Source organism: Cyprinus carpio, chromosome A8 (assembly GCF_018340385.1).
Source record: "Cyprinus carpio isolate SPL01 chromosome A8, ASM1834038v1, whole genome shotgun sequence".
Classification (NCBI taxonomy): domain Eukaryota; kingdom Metazoa; phylum Chordata; class Actinopteri; order Cypriniformes; family Cyprinidae; genus Cyprinus; species Cyprinus carpio.
In genome coordinates, this window is record NC_056579.1 from 6,951,666 (window position 1) to 6,959,630 (window position 7,965).

The 7,965-nt window shown below is 34.2% G+C and overlaps 1 protein-coding gene across 3 annotated transcripts in view; it reads right to left on the minus strand.

The window, feature by feature from the left end:
• The window catches only part of LOC109063583 (N-acetyllactosaminide beta-1,3-N-acetylglucosaminyltransferase 3-like), a 31,575-nt gene extending 24,496 nt beyond the window's left edge, over positions 1–7,079 (minus strand). The window contains exon 1 of one of the 3 annotated variants that reach the window (XR_006160632.1): positions 6,861–7,079. The gene's annotated coding sequence lies outside the window, so the exon portion shown is untranslated. Of the gene's footprint in view, positions 1–1,180; positions 2,326–6,860 lie in introns of those variants that run through there. The other 2 variants (XM_042761843.1, XM_042761847.1) reach the window with 2 other exon arrangements.
• Between the last annotated feature and the right edge of the window lie 886 nt (positions 7,080–7,965).

The window sequence follows — 7,965 nt, forward strand, 5'->3', positions numbered from 1 at the left end:
TAGTGCAATGGGTTTCCACAAAATTTTCGAGTAAAGTCAACTAATTCGGGTTAAGAGTGTAACGAAAAGCTGGACACAACCCATACCGGGTTCTCAAAGTGCCAGAGGGGTCCGCAAAATAATTTGCTATACTGTATTTTCTGGACTGTGAGTCACGTTTTTAATCACGAAACATGCTGTGATTTATTCCAAAGTAATAATGAATGTGACGTCAAATAATCTAAATGTAGACTTTTAAAAGTAGGTGCGTCAGCTGTGTTTTGGTTTGTTTGTGGCCAGTGCCAGAAAGATGCAAGGAGCATTGTGTTGTTTTCTTTATTTTTCAAAGGCATGAATTTTGCAGTCATTTTGAATTTAGACAAATAATAAAAAAAATTAAAAAAAAACTTAACCACTTAACTAACTTCACATCGCAGCCCTCATTATTAAAATAAAACAGTCAGACAAACATATAAAAAGTTATTATGCTTAATTTTAATTTGTCTGTTGTACATTATAAAGGGTGTGTCATCACCTGTCTACTTGCTGTTATTCCAAACCTATTTCTCCGCATTTGAAGGATGCTGATTTATTTGTATTTTTATTTGAGATGCAACTTAAGCATGAAGCCTTCTTTACAGAAGTTTAGTGAAGTTTAGCATCCAATTTTAACTGCAAAAATTGACACTTCAGACATTTGAGATGCATGAGCCCAACTTTGTGCAGTTTCAGTTTTGATTCAAATAAATTAGTTTAGGCTTGAATTGCACTATTTTGTATATTCTGTAGGCTAGTATATTTTTTATTTTACATGGCTACCTATTTTTTTTTTTTAAATACCATTTGACGGAGAGAAGGGAGGTGTTAGTATTAATAATGTGAACACTATAAGGACGCGGAGAGAACGCCAACGACTTTGCTTTGGAAGTTTAGCTGGCAGAGAAAATAGAACTCACCGTTTTGTTTGACATCAATCAATAGGCCTACTCAATATTAATAAAATAAACTCAGCTAAAACAAAGTTATGACTGCTGTATTTACACTTCAATAGCCTACCAATCTGCACTTGACTGTAGGCTCGTTTATCTGCTAAGATAATGTGTTAACTATACGACTCACACTGATGTTGTTAAAAAGGCTTATTATCTGCTTTTTTGGAACACACACACACACACAAAGAAAAAAAAATTATGTGTCATACTTGTGCTGTAGTATATTCCAAAGGTTCTTTTGAAGGTAAACTATAGGTTTTGTGAGAAGCAAACCAAAATGGCACGTTATTGCCTTCATTTTTGAAAATCTTGCGTTGCAGCCCAGTATGCGAGTGCGCAGCAGTTCACGCCTCAAACATGGCATGTGTTCTTTTGAGATAACAGGGGTGCCTTAAGGTAACTAGAGGCCCCTGGGCTACAGCATTAAGGTAGGCCCCCTACCCTAGATATATTTCATTTATTTGTATTTATTTTTTTTAGCTTCCTGACAATTATTTGTCGAATTTCAATGTTTTTTTTTCTTGTTGACATGCCAGTTAACATTTGGCACTGTTCTGCTTAAAATATGAATATAAGTGAACATGCAAATACACTCCTTGCCAGAAGGGGGCACTTGTGGAGCAGCAGAATTATAGCCTTTACATAAAGTAAACACTACGTTATTACAGGCATTATATGGAGGTAATATGAAAAGAAAATGCCATCAAAATTTTCCTGGCTGAAATGTGTGTTTACAGGTATGGTTTAAACCATAAATTACACATAATATTAATTATTCATTATTATTAGATTGAAAGAACACTGTGACGTGCGGTTGTCAATGCGGGAGAGGTGCTTCTGACTCCGGGCTACTTTTACACTGCTGCCGCGGGTTATTATTCAAGTTAGTGGTTCTAAATAGAAATAAATAAGTGCTAACAACACACGACATCGTGAAAATAGGTGAAATATGACTGCCTTCTAACTAGTAGACCCTCTGCTTTGCAGCACAGTTAATGATATGCTAAGGATAGGATCTCTTGACGTGATTGGTTATTGAATTTTGTGACGTAGAAAAAAAAGGCTGTTTCAAACCGCGTTTCTGTGACTGTCTTTGGGAAACTACAGTTTTAAGGAGAAAATACTCAGCAATGGTGTTAATAAATGGATTGGCACATGGTTTGTCTAAAAGCATATTAAAAACACCACATGGACGAAATGACGATGATGCTTTTCACCACAGGGGGACTTTAAGAATTTGCCATGGAGTGAGGGCATGGGCGGCACTAGGGAGGGGCTAGCAGGTGCTTCAGCACCCCCAAGAAAGACAAAGGACCCCCATAGCACCTCCACAGATTTTTTCCTGGAATCAATATTATACATGCTATAGCCTATTGTATTAAATAATTAAGATGATAGTTAAAAAAAAAAAAAAAAAAAAAAAAAAAAAAAAAACCTTTGACTCCATAGGCATGCATAACTCGTGCAATGCAATGACGTGATTTGCAGCTGTCACACTTTTCATAATGTCATTATAGCCTTTCATTTGAAAAATTGACTAAAGTTTTTTTTTAGTCAACTATTCGCACGTTATATTAAATTGATTAATATGATAATATATTAACCATCCTTTAATATAGGCAGGCGTAGGCTATAGCCTATTCTGCTCTCAAGCTCGAGCATAAAGCAATTGCATCAAAGCACCGGCAAATGGATTATGAACGTGTTGGGGAAAAGAAGACATTTTAATTATTTCTTAATAAACTAGTGCTTTCTGAATCCTGTCCGGTGCAAAGCTGAAGTTGCCGAATGCCAATGCTGACATGCAAGCACTGTCACCTGCTGCAAGTTTAATTTAACTTTTTTTATGTTTTCATTTTGAAAAGCTTATCTTTGCTGTTTACCTCAAGTTATGCTATGGGGGTTCTCTTTTATTTATTTATTAATTTAGATTCCTCATTGTTTGGTAAAGATTCTAATTTTATTTGTCATTAGCTACTGTATGTGGTGTATGCCTGTCTCTTCTTATTCGTTTTTGTTAATAAACGTTTTGTAAGCTAGTTTGTGGTCTCTTACTGTTTTATTGTTGTTGTGCTTTTTAATTAAAAATAACAATGAATCCATCTTTTGTTTTAGTCTTAAAAAGTGAAAGGTGTATAGATGCAAGCAAAACAGACAATTATCTTTTATTGTAAAATGTGAAAGCATCCGAAGCCAGGCTTATAACACAGCAAAAGAGGAACTACCATTAACAAAATTAAAATCACAAATAATACTGATGAAAAAGAACGGGTTGAATGTTAACCACTTTCGTTTCCATATAACTATAAACTATGATAAAAGTTCATCAGCATGCATTGATTAATCCATGTTGTAGCAAAAAAAAAAAAAAGTGCTTGTGGGACCAACTGAGAAAGTGGGAAGAATGAATCTTGAGTGCTGAATTGCCAGCTCCCCTGTCAATGATCTAGCATCCCCTCAGGTTCATTCTCTGGCGTCGCCCCTGAGTGAGGGGGAAGTAAATGTTAATAGTATTCATAATGTGAACACTATAACAACGCGGAGAGAATGCACAACGACATAGCTTTGGATGTTTAGTTGGCAGAAATAATAAAACTCACCGTTTGACATCAATTAATAGGCCTACTCAATATTAACGAAATAACCAAACTAAATTATGACTGCTGTATTTACACTTCAATAGCCTACCAGTCTGCACTTGACTGTAGGCGCATTTATCTGCTTAGATAATGTGTGAACTATAGCCTACGACTCACCTTGATGTTGTTAAAAAGGCTAATTATCTGCCTTTTTGAAACACACACACACACACACACACACACAAAGAAATAAAAAAATGTCCTGCGTGCACTTGCCCATTTAATGGCAGAGAATCGTGACTCACTTTTTTTTAATGTGTCGTAAAATAATCCTATCATGGGTTCTTTTGTTAGATTTATTGTGAGTGGAATCGCTTTAACCATTGACACATTGTATTTCACACAAGGAAATTCATGCCGTTCACCCAATCTCTCTCTCATTGAAAATGAACAGAGCTCACAGTGCCACGGATTTTGTAATATGCCCTAAGACATTAAACGTCACGGTATCTCTGACCCTTTCATTTTTCTTGGAATTCTTCTAACAAACATTAGCTTGATACTCATTAGGTGTATAATAAATAACAGTTGCGTGACAGTTATTAACTTGAAAGGCAGATAAACGATAAACTTCATCCCACCGACCTTCATCATCAGCACTTGAATGCTGATGAAAATACCTAATAAAAAATATAATAAAAAGATTCATGATGCTGTCAAATAGCCTATAACATTTAAAAAAAAAAAATCAAAGTACAAACTTGATTAACATTTAACTCAATGAACTTTTCACTCAAGCAACATTGTTAATGTTTAAATTACTATATTTTGATTGTTTAATTTGAACATTTTAGCAGATTTAATAAATTCTGTATAAACTATATGTGAGTTTGCTGTGTTCAAAAATAACACTTGGCACAAATTGTGTAACTATAAAACATTGGTGTGTAAAACATTTCAACACGCTTACTATGTTATCAGGAAAAACACATTGGTTAAGTTACAATTAACACAAAATATGTTGTCCTTAACTAGACAGAGGTGTGTTAAGAAACAACACAGGTTGTGTTATTTTTAACACATCCTTTTTGAGAGTGAATTGGCAAGTTGGCATAAATGTGGGCTATTTGGGTTTATTGCATTTTTATTTTGAAACATGCCGTGCTTGCGTTTAATAAAATCATGACATAAAGTCATATACAAAGAGTAGCTGTCATATATAGGCTTCTTTAGTGCATTGTGCATTCCACTCACAGCTTTACAAACTGTGGGGGAAACCTAAACTGAATTCACTACATATACTACAAGCAGGGCGTCGCTGAAAAGGAGTGTGTGAGTTTGTTTACAGAGTGCTTTTGTCACTGCTTCAAACTCCCATATATACAAATAATTATTTAAAAAATATCATTTACCTGCAGCCAGTAGGCCCCTCCCAAGTATAGGCCCCTGGGCTTCAGCCCATTAAAAGCCCATGCCTGAATGTGACCCTGGATATCAATTATAATCAATTTTAATAAAACAGAAGGCCTACATGATAAAAACCAGGAGAGTATATTTTAATATATCTGTTGTGCTCCTGTTGACAGATGACAGTTCTTGTCTGAACGTTAATAGAACTACACCAAAGTCAATGCATATTCTTTTCTTTTTCTATTAGTGTTTAACAAAATTTAATTTACAACTAATTTAATAATTCATGTCTTTATTTATTTTTCATAACTTACTGGTGTCCAGGGTAATTCTTTATAAACTATATGTGAGTTTGCTGTGTTTTTATTGCATACAAGTTCATTAATGTGTAAAACATTTCAACACAGTTACTATGTTATCAGGAAAACACACTGGTTGAGTTACAATAAACACAAAATATGTTGTACTTAACTAGACAGAGGTGTGTTAAGAAACAACACATGTTGTTTATTTTTAACACATCCTTTTTGAGAGTGAATTACTTGGCAAGTTGGCATAAATGTGGGCTATTTTGGGTTAATTCCGTTTTTATTTTGAAACATGCCGTGCTCGCGTTTAATTAAATAAATCATAACAAAGTCACGTACAATGAGTAGCTGTCATTTATGCTTTTTATTAGCACATTGTGCATTCCACTCACAGCTTTACAAACTGTGGGGGAAACCTAAACTGAATTCACTACATATACTACAAGCAGGGCGTCGCTGAAAAGGAGTGTGAGTTTGTTTACAGAGTGCTTTTGTCACTGCTTCAAACTCCCATATATACAAATAATTATTTGAAAAATATAATTTACCTGCAGCCAGTAGCCCCCTCCCAAGAATAGGCCCATGGGCTCCAGCCCGTTAAAAGCCCATGCGTTAATGTGACCCTGGATATCAATTATAATCAATTTTAATAAAACAGAAGGCCTACATGATAAAAACCAGGAGAATATATTTTAATATATCTGTTGTGCTCTTGTTGACAGATGACAGTTCTTGTCTGAACGTTAATAGAACTACACCAAAGTCAATGCATATTCTTTTCTTTTTCTATTAGTGTTTAACAAAATTTAATAACAACTAATTTAATAATTTATATCTTTATTTATTTTTCTTATCTTACTGGTGGCCAGGGTATAGGCTATGACAGCCATCAAACCCTGCCATACACTACTGATGCAAAGTGTAGCCTAGGTGAATTTGTGTTTACACAGAAGAAAGCTTTTAATTTTTTTTCTTCCAAATTTGTTGTACTGTTATATACATTCATGTCCTAAAGTTCTTGGCAACAAAATAAGGAAGGTGCATAGAGGTTGAACCTCTGAAATCAACAGTAGCCTTCAAACTGTACAAAAAAAAAACAAAAAACAACACAACAAAGATAAAGTTGCAGTCATGAGAACATGGGAACCGCAGCGAAGTTTACAAAGCCATTGCCATTCATAACGGAATGAAATGCACACTCAAATAAAGGTTCACAATACAACTGTAATCTTCACTACCGTTTACTACTTAACATCGTTTGTATTTGTACCCACACACACACACTCAGTCTACAGTTGAATAGCCTACATTAACGTTATTTTCATTTTAAGGTATATGAAATACATTATCGATTGCATAGTAAGTTTAATAGTAACTAATCTTTTGCACTGAAATTAATTTTTAAAGTAACCAAAGTTGCCGCATTTCATTGTCGACATTTTAGTGTTAATTTAAACACCAATTTAAACCCATTTAAAATGTAAATACTGAACTTGTAGTATTTTTCCCCTACTTGCGGGAAAAAAGTAAACCAAAGTGACCTGTTTGGTCTAAAGCTCCATAGGAAACAGATTAAAACATATTCATCTTACCTGATCGTTCATTAGCTTCGTTGGATAAGTTTAACACAAGTACCCTATTTTAGGTTTTGGTCATGTTGAAATGCGCTTGCACAACAGCCCACACCCTGTATTCACAGATCAAACTCTCTCCTCTTAATGAGGAAATCCACGAGTCTCTAGAGAAACTAAACGTGATAAGGATAGACAGAGGCTGCGTCTCCGAGTCTAGTGTGCTGCTTACCAGTGCAGTCAAGCACAGATCAATCATTTGTAAAAAAAATTATAATACAAATTGATTTATTCTTAGACTCACAATGATGCATACTCTAAATAAATAAATAAAGCATTCATAATACTGTTTTATATATATATATATATATATATATATATATATATATATATATATATATATATATATATATATATATATATATATATATAAATTTACATACACTCACACACACATATAGCCTACAGTTCATAAAATATTTCATATAGTAAAACAAAAAAAAGAATATTATAATATATTATGAACAATTCTATGTTTTCCTTCCAAGAAATACCAGCAAGAAGTCTGTTTCTAAAAAAAATAGTAAAAGTAAATTGCTCATGATCATCTGCAGGATGGAAATGATCAAACACTGCAGAGGCACATTTCCTGTAACACATTATTGTTTGACAGTATTATGAAATACATGCATTTGCACAAGGACACTAAAACAAACTGCAAAAATCTGATTTAACAGAGCAAAAAATTTTCCTGGGTGAACATGTTATGTTGGTCCTGGAACAATAATCCTAACATGTGTAACTTGGTGAAATCTGTGAAGCTTGTTTTTAGGTACAGAGGAATGACGATGTAAAACAGGATGTGCAATATGAGCAATGGACCACCCCTAAAAGTAAGACAGAAACTGTTCTGTTTAAACTGAAAGTCAGTGGAAGAAATTTTGCAGTACACTTAATAAACTGCTTTTGTGTGGCAAAAGCTCATCATATAATAGCTCATCATATAATGCGCACCTTTCTGGTAATCTTCACCATGTTTGCAAGACATACCCGCTTGGCTAAACAGTACAGTATGTACAGGTCCTGCTGAGAAAAAAAAAAAAAAAACCTACAGATGTTTAAAGGC